Genomic DNA, 17,521 nt, shown 5'->3' on the forward strand with positions numbered 1-17,521 from the left:
CCCAACTATAGGCTAATGTCCGTGTTCTGAGCGCATTTAAGGTAGGCTAGCCTAAGCTGTGGTGTTCATAGGTTGGGTGTATAAATGCATTTTTGACTTAGGATATTTTCAGCTTACAGTGGGTTTAATCAGGATATAACCCCATCGTAAGTTGGGGAAGATCTGTATATCCTAGAACAGGTATTTTCTTTTCTTTTCTTTTTTTTTTTAAAAGATTTTATTTATTTATTTATTTGAGAGAGAGAGAATGAGAGAGAGCACATGAGAGAGGGGAGGGTCAGAGGGAGAAGCAGACTTCCTGCTGAGCAGGAAGCCCGATGCGGGACTCCATCCAGGGACTCCAGGATCATGACCTGAGCCGAAGGCAGTCGCTTAACCAACTGAGCCACCCAGGGCCCAGAACAGGTATTTTCTAAGATACAGAGTAGTAAAGATGAAAAAGGCTTTCCACCCTGATCCGGGGTGCCCTTATTTAAACTCTCTGTTTCAGTTTCAGCATATATAAAATAGAGCTGATAATCCGTACTGTCCTGGATTGCTCTTAAAAGCGTACATGCAGGGATGCCTGGGTGGCTCATTGGTTAAGTGTCTGCCTTCAGCTAAGGTCATGATCCCAGGGTTCTGGGATCCAGTCCCACATCAGGCTCCCTGCTCCTCCCTCTGCCTGACGCTCCTCCTGCTTGTGTGCGCTCTCTCTCTCTCTCTCTCAGAAATAAATAAATAAATACAATCTTTAAAAAAAAAGTGTACATGCAGTGTCTTCAGGTGGCAATAGGGGAAGGTTGCTATCTGTGTAATGTACCTACCATGAGCCACATTTTCCTTTAATTTGCACTTAAAATATTTTAAAGAGGCAGTTGCCTTATGTAGAACATAATCACTGTCTCCACTTTTGTGGAAAATTAGATTTTCTTTTTTAAGGTAGGCTCCACGCCCAATGACCCTCAGATTAAGAGTTGCATACTGCACTGACTAAGCCAGCCAGGCACCCCGAAAATCAGACTTTTTAATTGAGTCTAAGCTAATAGAGATTTAAGTATTATAAACTCTGTTTTATAGGATTTTCTGTTGGGCCACATATAGTTGTCTGCTCTTACCATCTTAAGTGTTAATGGTGGGAAATTGTGGACACCTATTGAGAGATAGTCAGAATTTGCTGGATTTATTGGAAAAGTGATCTATTAGCACTGAAGACCACAAGCAGTATAAATTGTTGATACTGTATTTATTTTATTTGAGTGGGAAGGAGATCCCTTGAGTTTTTGGATGACACCTTGCATACTTAATCTTTAGTACATTTGTGCCATGTCAAATTAGCTCTAGGTCATAATAAGCAGTTTATCAATACATGTATGGTATTCATGGTAATGCTTTTATTTCCTTTTTATTCGAATCCACATTAATGTACTATACTTTGTGTTTCTTTCAATTCAGTATGGTAATTCTGTTGCATTAAAGCTTTAAGCAGTTTTATCTTTACTAACAATCCACTTAATCACAATAAATAGTACTTTCATGATTTCTGCTGAGTTAAATTTATCCAATCAAAACTTTATATATTACTTGACTTTGTTACTTGTATATAGAATTTGAAACCATCTTTTATAATGGGTTGGCAAAGAGCTTTAGAATATATGCACAAATGTTTAATGTTGAAATTGATATTGTTAAATTTTCTACCTGAGGGATTGCCAGAAACATTCTCTTATATACATGAAAAACTATGCATACCTCTCAATGGGAGAGTTACTTCCATTACTGAAACAATCCCATTGAAAGTTGTAATCATACAGTCTTTTACATGTTTACAAAAAGGTACAGATTGGGAACATGGGTAATTCCATACACTTTTAAAATTTCCTAAAAATAATTCAGAGTGGAGTGGGTAAGCTTTACAAAGTATTAAATTCATACACAATGTCCCCTTGCCATTTGCCTGGCTAACCACCATTTAAATTATTATGAGATGGTGAGTTACTCTGGCCTTATAACTCCCGCCCCCTCCTTTAGTCAGAGTGCCATTCTCATAATATAGTATGAATCAGAACTAGAAGTTCATAAGTGATGGGTTGCAGTGGGCAATACCTGGCAAATGGTATTTAGGTATTGTTCTTTTTTGGTGCAATTTTCAGATGTTATTATAAAGCCAGTTTTGCAAGTTTTTATGAAGCTCCTGTAGTACTGTTCTGTATGGTCTTAGTTTTTTCATGAGTGATATATTTTTGCAGCACTGTTCATTATCAGTAGCTTTTTTTTTTTTTTTTAAGATTTTATTTATTTGACAGAGAGACAGCGAGAGCAGGAACACAAGCAGGGGGAGTGGGAGAGGGAGAAGCAGGCTTCATACTTAGCAGGGAGTCCGATACGGGGCTCCATCCCAGGACCCTGGGATCATGACCTGAGCCAAAGGCAGATGCTTAACGACTGAGCCACGCAAGCACACCTTGTCAGTAGCTTCTTAAAAATCCTTTCATTTCATTTTTTTTTTTTTAAAGATTTTATTTATTTATTTGAGAGAGAGAGAATGAGAGCACATGAGAGGGGGGAGGGTCAGAGGGAGAAGCAGGCTCCCTGCCGAGCAGGGAGCCCGATGTGGGACTCGATCCCGGGACTCCAGGATCATGACCTGAGCCGAAGGCAGTCGCTTAACCAACTGAGCCACCCAGGCACCCCTTTTCATTTCATTTTTGTTTTCATGATGATAAGTCTCTTTTTTCCCCCCCCCCCCCTTTTTCCCCCCCCCCCCCCCCCGCCCCAACCGTCAGTTTGTTCTCTATAGTTAAGAGTCTGTTTCTTGGTTTATTTCTCTCTCTGCTCATTTGTTTTGTTTCTTAAATTCCACATATGAGTGAGATCATATGGTATTTGTCTTTCTCTGACTGACTTATTTCACTTAGCATTATACTCTCTAGCTCCATCCATGTCGTTACAAATGGGAAGATGTCAATCTTTTTGATGGCTGAATAATACACCATTATATATTTACCACATCTTCTTCAGCCATTCATCTACCAATGGACACTTGGGCTGCTTCCATAGTTTGGCTGTTGTAAATAATGCTGCAATAAGGGCGCCTGGGTGGCTCAGATGGTTAAGCGTCTGCCTTCGGCTCAGGTCACGATCCCAGGGTCCTGGGATCGAGTCCCGCATCGGGCTCCCTGCTCAGCGGGAAGCCTGCTTCTCCCTCTGCCTCTCTCTCTCTCTCTGTCTCTCATGAATAAATAAAATCTTTAAAAAAAAAAAATAATGCTGCAATAAACATAAGGGTGTATGTATCCCTTTGAATGAGTTTTTGTATTTTGGGGATCAGTACCCAGTAGTATGATTACTGGATTGTAGGGTAGTTATATTTTTAACTTTTTGAGGAACCTCCATACAGTTTTCCACAGTGGCTGCACCACTTTGCATTCTCACCAACACTTGTTGTTTCTTGTGTTTTTGATTTCGTTGCCAGGAGCTTTGATAACACTACTAACCTGCTTTCTGTTGATGGCACTATCAGGCTGTGATGTGGTAACACTTCCCAGGTTCACGACATCTTAGAATTGAGACTAGGTTATATCTCCTTTCAGCCTGTCCTGCAGGAGTCACCTGGTCCCTGTTTATCTGCAGAGCTGGGGGCTTCTTTGACCATAGTTTGCAGTATTGGCCTCCATTCCTTTTATGGGATGCACTCTCATTTATCAGTGTCCTTCTTAGTGTGTGCTAATCAAGAGCTCACCTATCCTCTGGCTATGATGCGGTTAGTTTTGAGCACAATGGGACTTTAATTTTCTGTGATCTTCCTTTGGTTAATACAGCCTAAGCCCCTAACAGCTTGTTGAGTATTTGTATCACTGGTTCAGCTGAAGCTTGCAGTCAGCAAGTGTTTCTGTTTCTCACATCTTTGTCTTATAATTCTCATGAACTGTCAATTTCATCTTGATTTTTAACCCAGCATTCTAACTTGTCAGTGTAATTTAATTCTATTGTTGGTTTTCTTGCTTGTCTCATTTTACTTCTTGTCAAGTTTGCTGGTCTACCTTCTGGGTTATCATGTGATACACAGAGGTATGCACACAGTAAGAAAAGGTTTATTAATAAGTGTCAGCAAAGTAAGAACTAATGCCCCACGTGATCCCCAGGGTCACTTTAAACTGATAAGAACAGATACTACACTTGATCTTAGCCAAAAGGCCGAGAAGCGATCCCCAGGGTCACTTTAAAAAGCCTGTGTTCATAGAGTGGCTTACCAATGGATTAATGTTTTATGGTCATGTTTTTGGTAGAGAAATGTATTTCAATATGATTATGTTATTTTTCAGAAGTCAGTTTCCTGTTTTCATTGTTCTCTTCCCCTTTACCTACATTTCATTGTTTTTTTTAACTTTCCCATTGGAGGATTAAAGGAAAGGTGAATAAATGCAAATTAGGATGTTTGTTTTGATTTAGTAGTACTCTTGATAAAAGGTATTCTTTCAGTTGAGAATTTGTGATTGGCATAGGCTTAAACCTTGAATCTAACCCTGGAAGCAGACAATGCCCCAGGGAGTCTCCTCCTGTGTGGAGGTTATTAATGAGTAGAGCACTCTTCCCCCTCCATGCTTACTTATAGCTCTAGTAATTCTTGGGGAATGGGCACGATAGAGTAAACTGGGAAATAATTTTTAAAGGATTGGGATTTTTCGGGACGCCTGGGTGGCTCAGTTGGTTAAGCGGCTGCCTTTGGCTCATGTCACGATCCCAGGGTCCTGGAATCAAGCCCGGCATTGGCATCAGGCTCTCTGCTCAGCAGGGAGTCTGCTTCTCCCTCTCCCTTTGCCCCTCCCCCTGCTCATGCTCTCTCTCTCTTTCTCAAATAAATAAATAAAATCTTAAAAAAAAAAAAAGGAGTGATATCTCACGGTATCATGTTGAGACTTAGCTATTTTAATCAGATTTTTTTTTTAATAAACACCCCCTTTATAAGTGTAGCATTTTCCACAGTTGTGAAATTTGAGATTTTAATTTTAGAATGAAGGAAAAGTCTTTAATGGAATATAAGCTTGTATATATGAAAGAAATGTCAAGCTTACTAGGATACAATTTAAAAATACTGTATATAAATAATTACATAATGCTGAAGAATAATACTAATACATTGGATCTCTTTTGAGGAACCTCAAGAATATACCAGTCTCAGAGTTCTTTAGGGTTTTAAGGATATCGAAGAACCCCAGTTTTGTACTGCTTTCCACTGCGGGAATGCTGATAGAAATAAAAATTGAGCTTAAGTCGTAGATGAGCTAATGAAATAGCTGCTTTTTAGTTAGTACTTATTTTGTACTAGATGGTAAGGACATATCTAATTCTAATTCTTATTCCAGCCATATAAAGTAGATGATGTTGATATTCCCCTTCTTTAAAGTGGAAATCAAGGCTTAGATATTTCCGGTAATACAGTCAATAAAAAGGATAGGCTGGAATCAAATCCAGGTCTGTTTCCAAGGCTCTTAGTTTCAAGTATTTTACTACCTTCAGTTTTGTAATTCTGGTCTTCAATAAAATGAAAGCACTCTTCTCTCTGCCTTCATCATCCATTTGAGCAAAATCACCCACCATAACATAATCCTGCAACATGGAACACAGCTCTTGGGAGCTTAGAAAAATGAAGAGTTTATTTTATCATGAATTGGTATTTATACTTGTACATTTAAAGTTCTTAAATCTTGAACTAGTCTGGAAGGAATATCTGGAAATATGGATAATGTCATTTTGACAGGTGTGTTACATGTTGGTTTCTATTTTGTCAATGAAAGGATGAGGCTGAAGTGGTTATTATTTCTTCAGTGGCCCAAAGTTGTGAGAGGACTAGACCTCTTCATCCCTTGTTCGTGGTACTCTTAGGCTTACACTGTAGTTTCCATTCCCTCCAGATATGTTCACATATGGTACACCTCCTTTGTTGTGCCATGGTGGCATATAGTATACTCATGCTTTCCTTGCCTAGGAAAATCTGAAATTAAAAATTAAATACTGTTAGTTTTGCTTTCTTCTTAGTATCCAGCATTGTTACTTGACTCTTCTGTTTTCAGATCATGATTCCTTTTCCTCCTGACAACTCCTTTGACATTTTTTTCCTTGTTCCTTCATCCAACTATAAGTTAGGACCACAGAGATGCTGGCCTGTTGAGGCTTGTGTGCTGGGCTCTGTGTCTCTACTGGTTCGCACTGTGTCTCCCACCTGGCTCTTGCGTACTGGGGACATGTTACTTGGTCTTCTCCTTTGCTGCCAGAAGAATCTGTGGTCTGTGGTGATGTCACCTTTCTTTTTGGTGGTAAACATTTTTAATAACCTTTCACCTTTTCGATTCCCTTATTCATTAGGGATAGATGGTTCCCTAAAATACAATTTCTCTTCCTTTTATCCCATTTGGATCCCATGCAGAGATTCTAATTGAAGTATGCATGCAAAGATTAATACTTTTGTATAATATTTTAAAAATCTGGGGGCACGGGGCGCCTGGGTGGCTCAGTCGGTTAAGCATCTGCCTTCGGCTCAGGTCATGATCCCAGGGTCCTGGGATCGAGCCCCACATCGGGCTCCCTGCTCCGCGGGAAGCCTCCTTCTCCCTCTCCCACTTCCCCTGTTTGTGTTCCCTCTCTCGCTGTGTCTCTCTCTGTCAAATAAATAAATAAAAAAAAAATCTGGGGGCACTTGGGTGGCTCAATCAGTTGAGCGTTTGCCTTAGGCTTGGGTCATGATCCCAGGGTCCTGGGTGGAGCCTGCTTCTCCCTCTGCCTGCAGCTCCCCCTGCTCGTGCTCTCTCTCTCTCTCTCTCTCTCTCTCTCTCTGACAAATAAATAAATAAATAAAGTCTTTAAAAAAAAATCTTAGTTTTTTTTTTTTTAAAGATTTTATTTCGGGGCGCCTGGGTGGCTCAGTTGGTTAAGCGACTGCCTTCGGCTCAGGTCATGATCCCGGGGTCCTGGGATCGAGTCCCACATCGGGCTCCCGGCTCAGCAGGAAGCCTGCTTCTCCCTCTCCCACTCCCCCTGCTTGTGTTCCTGCTCTCGCTATGTCTCTCTCTGTCAAATAAATAAATAAAATCTTTAAAAAAAAAAAAAGATTTTATTTGACAGAGAGACAGCGAGAGAGGGAACACAAAAAGGGGGAGTGGGAGAGTGAGAAGTAGGCTTCCCGCAGAGTAGGGAGCCCGATGCGGAACTTGATCCCAGGACCCTGGGATCATGACCTGAGCTGAAGGCAGACGCTTAACGACTGAGCCACCCAGGTGCCCCTAGTTTTTTTTTTTTTTTTTTTTTTTTTTAGAAAGTTATTTGGATTCAGCAAGGTGGATAGGGAATATCTGTGTATGTGCTTGCACGTTAGGGTTCTAGAGCAGAAGGGATATAACTTGAAAAAAGAACACCTGAAAAACTGAGAATTTGTCTTGAGTTTCCTGTATCAATCAACCAACCACTACCAGTTAATTGCAGTTGGAACTGGAGGTTAGTTGCTACTTTTCCCACGTATCCCCTCTGCCCCCAGACCCCCATCCAGACTATCAAGTAGTGCCAGTTTATTCTTTTCATTCCTTGGGTCTCTTTTAGGTCTTAATTTTATTGTGCTTCTTTACCTTTGCATCCATCCCAACTCCCTAATCTATTCTGTCCTTCAGCACAGAAACAAAGCTTCATCTTTCCCCTCTGTATTTCAGGCTGGTTCTGTTCCTGTGGTAGCTTCTAACACTTACCTCATATAATAAGTAACATTCCTTATCATAGGCTTTTGGTACCATCAAGTGTCTTTGTATTACAAAATGCCCTTTCTGCTACTCCTGCTTATGATTTTACCGATAGACTTCTTGTCCTAACCCATGTGCATTTTGCCCTCTACTGAGCCTCTTCATCTGAAATATTGTTTCCCTGTCTCTTCATTAGACCTACATTGTCTCATCCTCAAGACTCATTTCCTTCTCAAGAACTTTCTAGAGGTACCTGTTTTGATTCTTGTTTTTATCAATTAAATTTCCATCTCTCCTTCATACTTCTTCAAACATTAGCGTCTTTGTAGAGCTCTCTTGAGAGAGCTCAGCATGGTCTACTGAAGATATTTGTGTTCCATTCAAGTAAATATTCCAAATAGCACTTTTGACTTCAGAAAGAAGGCCTTTTTCCTTTCCCTTTCCACCCCACGTGTGATTTTATCAGCAAATTCTGCCCTCTATATCTTCCAAGTATGTGCAGATTTCCTTCCCACATCTCACCTCCTCTACTCCTGGCCTCTGGTCCAAGCTGTATGATTTCTCACCAGTTGCTTGCTGTGTCTCCTAACTGGTTTCCCACTGCTGCCTTTGCTTCCCGTCAGCCTGGCTCCCTCAGTGGAAAAGCTGAAGATTCCTCCAGTGGCCTATGAGACTCCCATGACCTGATCCCCCAGTCATTTCTCTGACCTCATTTCCCTCTCCTTGGTATCCTGCTGATCACATTGACCTCCTTGCAGGCCAGGCATCCTCCTGCCCCTGGGCTTTGGCATCATCCTTCGCCTCGTTTTCTAATGCTCTTCTCCAGGTATCTTCCTTTATTGCACCTCCATTATTCAGATGTTAGCCTTTCTCTGTGACTTTCTCTGACCACTTTGCTGATAATCGTAGCCTCCCCCATTCCCAGTACATTCCCCAGCATTCTCCTCTGTGCTTTATTTTTCATGGTGGCATGTATTGTCACCTGACCCACTGCACGTATTCTGCTTGTCTGTCTCCCCTCTAGAGCATGGGCGCCATGAAGGCAAGCATTTTCTGTTACGCTCATTCCTTTGAACCCAACACATAGTAGGTGCCCAGCAACTGTTTGTTGCATGAATATATCTTTTTCTATACCTCTGAGTTCACTGTGTGCCTTCTGTCTTACTGGGGTGATTGGGGTGGTCTTTGGGAGCATCCACTTGTTCTGTGTCATAATGCTCTCTGGAGCTTTTGAAACCCCTCTTCACCTGTGCATTGTTTGGTCTCCTCGCTCCTTAAAACTGGTTGTCATGTCAAGCTAGGAAGGAATGAGGTTCTCAGGATAACCTGTATAAACAGAGTGTTAAATAACTAACTTTACTTTATACAAAGTTTAAATCTAAACAAGCTCTGGATAAGGGTCTGAGAGGGTCTTTGTGCTCTGTAGGTTAGTACTCAGCTTTCGTTCTTTCATTTCTGCCCTGACTTTCTGGTTCATGTTTGTCCAAATAGTCTAAATGTTTTCTGCTGGAAGGCTGGCCACCAGAAAAGGGGGGTGTTGCTGTACTTGCAGTCTTCCTCGGCAGGGCCTGGGGCCTGGGTCTTCCATTGAGTGCACAGCACTGAAATTCCTCCAGCATCATTCTCTGTAACAAAACCCTCTACATGAAGATTTGCTCTCAGGAGCCCTCTGTGCCTTAGGTTTTGAAAAGTGTGGGGGACCCGACTGTATTTTTAAGTCTTTTACAATTCCAGTGACCTTGAGTCATGTAGGCCACTCTCTGGGTAGCATTTTCAGATGAATTACATGTGGTGCCATCCTACTGCAGGATTCTGCTGCTTTGAAACGGAGGGCCACATCCCCAGCAGTGCTCTCGTCTTTCTAAAGTAGGCTTAGCTCACGGTCGGCACATATTCTGATGGTTAAATGTATCTAGCCTCAAAATTTTCAGTGGAGATGGGGACAGTAGAGCCCAGGTATACAGCAAACAGTTTGGTATTTAGAAGCACCCTGGCGTGACTGGGTGCACGCGCACATAACCAACTACTGGCGCTGTTAGTTCCCGGGGACTTTTCCAACATTCGTCTCCGTATTAAATTTTGTTCTTTTTCCTGAAACAGAGTGGCCACTGAAATCAGGAACTAGACTGCTGAAAAATACCTTTGGAAACCACTGTGTTGTGTGGTAGAGGAAAGGCTACTGCCAGTTGTTCAAATGCTGGGTTGGATGCTAGGGTTTTTTTTTTTTTTTTTCCTCTCTTCAAAGAGGGGCTTTGATTTACTTTCTCTTCTGTCTGTTAAAGCTCTTCACAGATTCTTAGAAAAATGAGCCATTTAATGGTGCCAGCCATTAGGGTGCAACTTGAAATCCTGTGAGCGCCATCCTGGCGGTCCTGGTCACTGGGCTCTGATGAAGACTACAGAACTGAAAAGGTGGGGCTGCCAGGCGGTCCATCAGATGGTTCTGGTGTGGCCCACACTCATGTTTGTTCAAGTGACCTGAATGTGCTTCCTCTTTGGGGACCTGCTTTAAATGCAGATGCTAATGCCCCATAATCACCCACTAAAAGCAACCAAGTGAGAGCCAGGAAATTCAAATTCATAGTGCCTGTGACTTGGCCACATTGCCCACACACATATCAAGGTCTTAAATCAGAGAGACTACCATATACAGTAACACTCAAATTGCAGATGGGAGCGGAGTTGCTGTTGCTGTGGGAACTGCAACTTTGAAGTTCCAGACTTTGATGTGATTAAAGTCTCAGACTTAAAGTCCCTGTGTGTGGTAACCTTTTCTTTTTTTTAACACCAAACTGAAAATAAAAATTGATTTAGATTGGCGATGGGTTGGAGAAGCAGCTTGTAAAGGGAGGAGGCCTCTTGCAAACCACATGTAACTGTGTCACATTCTTATGTGCCTAAGGAAGAGAGAGATGACAGGCCACTGACCTTTTCACTGTCTCTTTCTACTTCTAGCCATTTGTTCCTCACACCCTGCCCCCAACACAAGCACCACCTTCCCCCCCCCCCCAAAAGAGGACACTTTTGACTTTGCTGTGTTTCACTGACCTAGTGATCATCCTAATGGAGAAATAAGAGTTTATGTGTATTAGCTGTTCGTTTTAACAAAGATCCCAGGGTTCACATACTTGGGATCATCTGGTGGGTTTCTTAAAATTGTGGCTGGTTAAAGTTTACTTCTTTGACTTCATGTTGCTGAGGAAAGGAGTATGGGAAAGCAGAGTTTGTGGGTCATTTGCTCTTTAAAACGTTGCCATTAAAATTCTAGATCACCTGATACCAGTAATGGACTTGACTTTAAAAAAAAACAAGAAATTTTTGTGCCTAGGACTTTAAAATATCTCAGCCACAGAATTGTAGGGTCAACTTTGTTTTTAAAAGAAATCTCCTTACGTATGCTTGCACTTGTGTATGTGCTGTGTGTGTGTAACACGCATATATATCAAGAATCCCTTCTATTTTTAAGGTTGAAACCCTGAGGTGTCATCCTGGTACTTCAATTTTATAGATTCATAGAGACCCTCTAACATTCTTTGCCCTCATTAATGGCACATTCTCTTAATATTTAAGTGTCTGTAATGTGCTGTGCACCTGTCCTGCTCTGTCCCCTTTGAGCTTTATAGAACCCATGCGAGCGGTGGTGAAGCCCAGATTTTGTGAATGAGACTCAAGGTCTCCATGGTGTGACTGCTAAAAAATGCAGGATGAAGAGTGGGATCTCCCAAGTGCAGTTCTTGACCAGGCCTCTAAGAGTCTATTGACTCTGTCCTCCGTAATTCCTGCAGGAAGGCAGGGCAAAATTTAGCCCCCTAGTTCATGTGTTTTTCCCTCCCCCCCCCGTATTGATAATACTATAGCTGTGATAGGAGTGAGATAACAAGGCTCATGAAGAGGACACAGTTTGTGCCTTTTTTTTTTTTAAATTTATTTATTTGACAGAGAGAGATATAGCAAGAGAGGGAACACAAGCAGGGGGAGTGGGAGAGCGAGAAGCAGGCCTCCCGCCGAGCAGGGAGCCCGATGCGGGGCTCGATCCCAGGACCCTGGGATCATGACCTGAGCCGAAGGCAGACGCTTAACTGACTGTGCCACCCATGCGCCCCCAGTTTGTGCCTTTTAAAGCTCTTGAAAATGAGAACGACACACCCAAATATGCCTTCTGCTATTTGCCTTTTCTCATTCCCCCACTCATGGTTAGGGACGTAGGGAGAGTCAGGTGAGGAGGGAATGGGCGGTAAGTCAGTGGGAACGTTGGCAGGTTTTTCTACCTAGAGCACCTTTCAAGAGGAGATGGAATGATGGCTTCACTTTCTCAATGTAAACAGTCAGTGGAGCTGTGCATTCTTTGTATTCCGATGTATTATACACTGAGAGCCTTCTATAATTCTAAATTTATTTGTCATATCCTAAAGTATGTATGTACCTAATAATTGGCTGCCATTTTGGATAACAAGATTGCATTCTGAAGTGGTGACATCGGTGGTCTCTAGAACCCGTAAGGGAATTATGGGTTCTAGTCATTCTCTTCTATGGGAATAGGATGAATTTAAGTAGCAGGACAGAACAAACTCATTGTTCCTAGAATGTCCTGCTCACTCATTGTAGTGAGCAGTATCTGCAGACATGATGGGCGATGGGCTTGTGGTTTTGTATGCAGTGCATGTGTCATTGGGGAAGCATTTATTTTGGTGAAGGTGTCCCTTTCCCGCTGACTTTTTATTTTTTTTATTTTTTTATTTTTTTATTTTTTAAAGATTTATTTATTTATTTGAGAGAGTGAGAATGAGAGAGAGTACATGAGAGGGGGGAGGGTCAGAGGGAGAAGCAGGCTCCTCGCTGAGCAGGGAGCCCGATGCGGGACTCGATCCCGGGACTCCAGGATCATGACCTGAGCCGAAGGCAGTTGCTTAACCAACTGAGCCACCCAGGCGCCCGCTTTCCCGCTGACTTTTTAGTTGAGAGGTTGCGGTAGTCAAGACTTTGGGTTCTGGAATGTATGTATATATTTGTGTATACATAAATGTAGTTTTATCAAACCTGGCAACCTTAACAAATGGTGGTGAAATATTTTGGCTTTAACAGTATTATCATGTGGTTGACAGTTTAAATAAGCAGCACTTTATCTTGATGAAGCGAATGCATTTAATTGGTTATCTTGACCCACCAGGGTGTGTGTTGGTCAAAAATTTAATTTTCTTTCTGGGTGTTTATATTATTTTTCCTTCTAGATGTTTGCGGGGTATTGTTTTTATAGCTTATGTGGAAAACATGCTTTTTCTTTTTAAAGTGGATTGTACTATAGAGCTTTGTTAATAAAAAAAAATTAAAGTAAAAATGACTTAGTTATTTTTATATTTTCCTGTAAAAACAGCCTCAGTTAAGTGAGCCACAATGAGCCATGATGTATTTCCTCCATCAGGATGGAAAATAAGCCATTTATTATTTCAGGTCTGACTCACAGTGAACCTGCTGACACTGGGATGTTTTAAAATCATAATCATAAGGAACAGGTTAGGGCAGAAACCTGGACGCTGGGCCTAGGATTACCTGCTTATTATAATGTTTTACAACTTGGATGCGTTAGGTTTTCTGGCACAATGTCCTAAACCTCATACACTAAACACCCCCTTGTTGTACAATTATTGCTTGCTGGTTTTGGATGGTGCCAAATAGACAGATGCCTCATCATAATTACCCTTTTTTAATTTCACTGTTTTACACACACACACACACACGCACACATGCACACAGACACAGGTTGTTCTCTCCTCTCCCTTCGCCCAGTGTGCTCATCTCTTTCCCCACTCGGGATGTCCTCAGTTAATAAGGACTGGAGAGTGAGTGATGTGGCCCAGGGTGCAACACAAGTGATTGCAAAGCAAGCCAGCTACAGTGGATACAGTTATTATATGACAATAGATGTGCTTCTTTATCAATATATTAAAATAGATCTTCTGGTGAGTCATCATAATTCTGAGGTAACTCATTTACAAGTAAATATTTTGAATTTTGATAGCAACTCTAATGTGAAGATATCAAATTTCCATTGGTGCCAAAGTCACAGGTACTGCTAATACTGTGTTATTAGCATTGCAAATAATGCTGAATTTCAGTGAGAGGTTAGTTAAAAAAAAAAGCGCCTGTCAGTTTGTCGCCCCCCAGTTACCACATCCCTTGAGTTCTGCTCCGTGTTAAATTTGGCTTTGAGGGATTCCCGCCCCCCCGAATATCTTTATCAGTTTGAATATATGTAAGTAAATACAGTCTTCCCTGAAGACTGCCATTTTCCTGGTCTTGATTCAAAAATGGGGAGGAATGTTTAACTTGGTTTTCCTGGTCAAATTTTAATGAACTATCTATAGTGCACAGTGGACAAATGAGTAGCTTTCATTTTCTAAAGGAGATCACGAACTCGTTTGACATAAAAAATTGATGGCTTCAAACCTGTATTTTTTTGTGCTGTTGCATAAATGGACTCACAAGTACCAGGACCCAGGCGTAATTCTATACATACTCCAGGCATATAATACTGTGTATACTGATACATGAACTTGGAAATGACATCCGTTCGAAAGGAAGTAGTCCTCATTTTGTAGACAGAAAGAAGAATAAAGAAAGGAGGCACATTAACCTTGTCATGACAACCAGAAGGAGAAATCAGCAGTAGGTTTCTAGTTTGGTATTTCACCCTCCAGATAACTATTGCAGAGAGTGTTCTGTAGGTCTAAACGTAATTTTATTTCAAGTCTACTCAGCTTCAAAAATTACAGATGATAACTATAATTAATTAAGCTATAGTAGTTTTAACAGCATTGAACTGTGTGCTGGAATAAGAGATGGCTGAACTGAAGGGCATTTACATGGGCCTTATTGTTTAATGTTATCTTGATTTGGAGGCCCTTGAAAAATATCAGAATTCAGTGTATTTTAACCTTTATCATAGTTGAGGGTTTTAAAGCAGTCTTTTAAAAGTCTTTAGTACCTGTGCTGAAAGATGGATGTACTCCCTTCCCATCATAGGAGCTGAGAATTATTTTTAATAAATTAGTTGTGATCGTGACAAATCTTACTGCTTTGAAGGGGAAAGAAGGCATTTTACGAGGTAATACTGACAGGATACGTTTTTCTCCCACTCTCACAATACCTGCCTTAAGAATCAGTAAAACATTTGGAGATGGCACTGTAATTTGGAGACCTGTTCCTTTCTGTAGATAATTAAAATAAAAGATGACCCTGAGGAATTAGTAAAATGGAAATAAAAAAGAGTAAAGTAATTACTACTTTAACAGCAAGTTGATATTCTAAGGGGATATAGCCATGACAGGTAACCATAAGTATGCATTTTTGACTTGAAGGATAAGACAGTGTATCAGTCATCTTCTGCTGCATAACAAGCAACCTCAAAATCTTGGTGTCACACACCTGCCAAGCATTATTTCTTGTTCATGTGTATGAAGTTGCCTGGGGCAGCTCTGTTTCTCACTTTGAGGTCCAGACTGGAAGGTCGGTGACTCTGGGATAAGTTCTTCTCATGATGATGTTAGATGCTCAGGAGGAGCAGCCTTACTGTGTGAGTCGTTTCAAGCCTCTGTTAGTGCCAGGTTCACTAGCATCCCATTGGCCAAAATAAGTCATGGCCAAGCCTGAAATCAAGGAGTAGGGAAGTGTACTTCATTCAGCAAGAGGCCATAGAAATAGCCACAAGGGAACAATTGGGACCAACAGTTCTATTTACCACAAATGCTAAAAATGTTAGCAGCTGAAGGAAGCATTTGGTTATGAGATTATATGGTGCTGCCTTGTTGTCTTTGGCTTTTGTCATTTGCCATGCTCCAAGAAACACCAGTTTTCATATGACTGTGGACTGAATTTAACACATCGCAGAGCACATGTTACTATCAGCTAGGGGGTGAGCTGAGATTTAGGAGATTTGGATTCTAAATCTAGTTCAGCTGTTTACCTGTTGGAGGACCCTAGGCACTTCATGTAATTTGTCTCTGCCTTGGTCCACTTTGTTTTGTAAAATGAAGATGTTGGGCCATTCTGTCTCTGTTTCATTCCCTATCTGTACGAACAGATTTCATTTATTGTCACCTCCAGTCCACCTTTATGTTGCCATGTATTGGAAAGGTGTAAAACATTAGGAAATGCTCAAGAGCAACATATAGGGTTTTATAGCCAAAGCAAGTTAAGTAGCAGACAAGAATAAAAGCATTGAATGTATGGGGATTGATAATTTGTGTGTATTGTACTAAGTAGTGTGGAATAGTGACTGCTGAATGCTGTATTTGGGGCTGTCGAATCCCCCAGTGGGATCTAAGTTCCTTGAGAGTGGAGACAGTGCTTTACTTTAGCATTCATTCATAGTGCCTAGTATTGTGCCTGACACGTAGTAGAGTGCATTTGGAACAAATGAAGGTTGTAAGAAGCCCCAAATGGGAAGCTCATGGAAGTATATCTTAAAAGTGTTTCCAAGAATAATATGGGTTTTCTGGTGCTCCTATTTAGTGACTAGGATGGATAGTTGTTTACCTCTGGGGATTTGGAATGTTACAGTAGTCCAAGGATTGCAACACTGATGTAGACATCATATACTCTTTGATTCCTTGCTGTGTTTGCACATTTTGTTAAGTACTCAGGATGGTCCCCCAGTTTTCCAGGTGTTGCAGAGTTGCAATACCATGTGCCTCTTTCTGTAACAGAGGCCTGAACAAGGCACAAGGGAGAGACATGGCAGGAGGCAGCAGTGACCTCTGGTCAGGAGGGATACGGAGACCCTCTAGGAAGCACAAAATGGCACAGTATGTTTCGGTAGCCCACACACAAAGTCAGAAGGATGAGAGGCAGAGTGAGACAAGGCTGCAGAGAGGCAGGCAGGGTCAGATCTGAGAACCTTGCATGAACTTGATCTTTACCTGGTGGTACCTGTACCTTGATCTTTACCTTTCCAGCCGGGAAAAAGAAAGCCACCAAGGGGTTTTAAGCAGGGTCAGGATGGGATCAGATTTCAGAAAGTGGAGAACAGAGGTGACTGGGTGGCTCACTCATTAAGCATCTGCCTTCCACTCAGGTCATGATCCCAGGGTCCTGGGATCAAGCCCCGCATCGGGCTCCCTGCTCAACCAGGAGCCTGCTTCTCCCTCTCCCGCTCCCCCTGCTTGTGTTCCCTCTCTAGCTGTCTCTCTCTGTGTCAAATAAATAAAATCTTAAAAAAAAAAAAGAAAGAAAGTGGGGAACAGGGATGGCACTGAAGTTGGATGGTGGGGACACAGGACCCTCAGGGAGAACAGAGGGACAGGCGGACACCTGGCAGGTAGTCTGGCATGAACATCCACTTCCATAGCCCTGCCCTTCTAAAAAATAGAACACATGATGTGCAGTCATTTAAAACCCCTTTTTCATAAGCTGACAGAAACTGGGATACTACTTCTTTTTTTTTTTTAAAGATTTTATTTATTTATTTGACAGAGAAAGACACAGCGAGAGAGGGAACACAAACGGGGAGTGGGAGAGGGAGAAGCAGACTCCCCGCGGAGCAGGGAGCCCGATGCGGGACTCGATCCCGGGACTCCAGGATCACGACCTGAGCCGAAGGCAGTGGCTTAACCAACTGAGCCACCCAGGCGCCCTGGGATACTACTTCTGAGTACTATTTCAAGGACTATTGCTAGTCCTTGAAATAGTCTGTTTTAAGTTAGACAGCTTCAGGTGACAGGATGGGTGTGGTGTAGTCTCAGTGTTTGAAGGATGTTATAACCTCACTTTGGTAGATTGTCAACTTGGTATGTTTGAAACCTCCTTGGTCACTAGAGTGA

General features: G+C 41.8%; 1 protein-coding gene and 1 pseudogene across 1 annotated transcript in view; one reads left to right on the forward strand and one right to left on the reverse strand.

The window, feature by feature from the left end:
* FOXO1 (forkhead box O1) overlaps window positions 1-17,521 on the forward strand; it is a 100,163-nt gene that overhangs the window by 33,435 nt on the left and 49,207 nt on the right. The window lies entirely within an intron of this gene.
* LOC123324518 lies at window positions 4,012-4,188 on the reverse strand (annotated as a pseudogene).

This window comes from Neomonachus schauinslandi, chromosome 3, assembly GCF_002201575.2.
Source record: "Neomonachus schauinslandi chromosome 3, ASM220157v2, whole genome shotgun sequence".
Taxonomy (NCBI): domain Eukaryota; kingdom Metazoa; phylum Chordata; class Mammalia; order Carnivora; family Phocidae; genus Neomonachus; species Neomonachus schauinslandi.